Genomic DNA, 972 nt, shown 5'->3' with positions numbered 1-972 from the left:
GGCTGTGACGGTGGTCAGTCCCGGATATTATTATAATTCAAGCTTTTGATCACAGCAGAAAGGCGGGAGATGCTCTATGTTAAGATGTTTCCTCCAGGCGAAGAATAGTACACTATCAAGTGGAACAACTGACTGTCGAGACTGGTCCCGTGGTCGTGGTTGCGTGGTAGACCGTCGAAACTAAAACATCTGAGTAGACCGTCGAGTAGAAGAGAAATATGACGGTAGACCGTCAAGTAGAAGAGAAATATGACGGTAGACCGTCAAGTAGAAGAGAAATATGATGGTAGACCGTCAAGTAGAAGAGAAATATGACGGTAGACCGTCAAGTAGAAGAGAAATATGACGGTAGACCGTTAAGTAGAAGAGTAATATGACGGTAGACCGTCAAGTAGAAGAGTAATATGACGGTAGACCGTCAAATAGACTGGAGCACCTCTACTCCTTGCGAGAAACATACTCACTTCAATCTTTTTTTTCTTCTTTTTTTTCCCCGAGGCGAATTGTATGCATGTCGACAAGCCGAACTGTTCGCCTAGAACACAGACGCCTGTCTTGTCACTGCGCCGTCACCCGCCACCTCATCCGCCCTTCCTAGCAGTTCTCTCAGAAACTCTCTTCTTCTGACATAATTCCTCGTATTTGAACAAGCGTTCCTTTGTTGGGCGAACAGTCACATTCATAAAATCATTGGGTGGTTTGTTTGCCTTTTTTTAAAATTCTCTGAGCGACTTTTCTTTGTGTTCTAAAACCTTCTCGGTTCCACCCCTGTCCTCGTGGTATCTTTACATCTGAACTGTTTTTTGTGCAGCGATTTAGCTACTCTAGGTCGTGTGTACGGAAGAAGTACGAAATACACCAGTCTGTAGCTCAGAGAGAGTTCAGATATGTTCGCTCCGTTTGCTCTCTCTCTCTCTCTCTCTCTCTCTCTCTCTCTCTCTCTCTCTCTATCTATCTATCTATCTATCTATG

The sequence above is a fragment of the Aplysia californica genome, unplaced genomic scaffold (assembly GCF_000002075.1).
Source record: "Aplysia californica isolate F4 #8 unplaced genomic scaffold, AplCal3.0 scaffold01386, whole genome shotgun sequence".
NCBI classification, from domain to species: Eukaryota; Metazoa; Mollusca; class Gastropoda; order Aplysiida; family Aplysiidae; genus Aplysia; species Aplysia californica.
The sequence above is the reverse complement of the archived record's forward strand: the minus strand, read 5'-3'. Positions refer to the sequence as shown.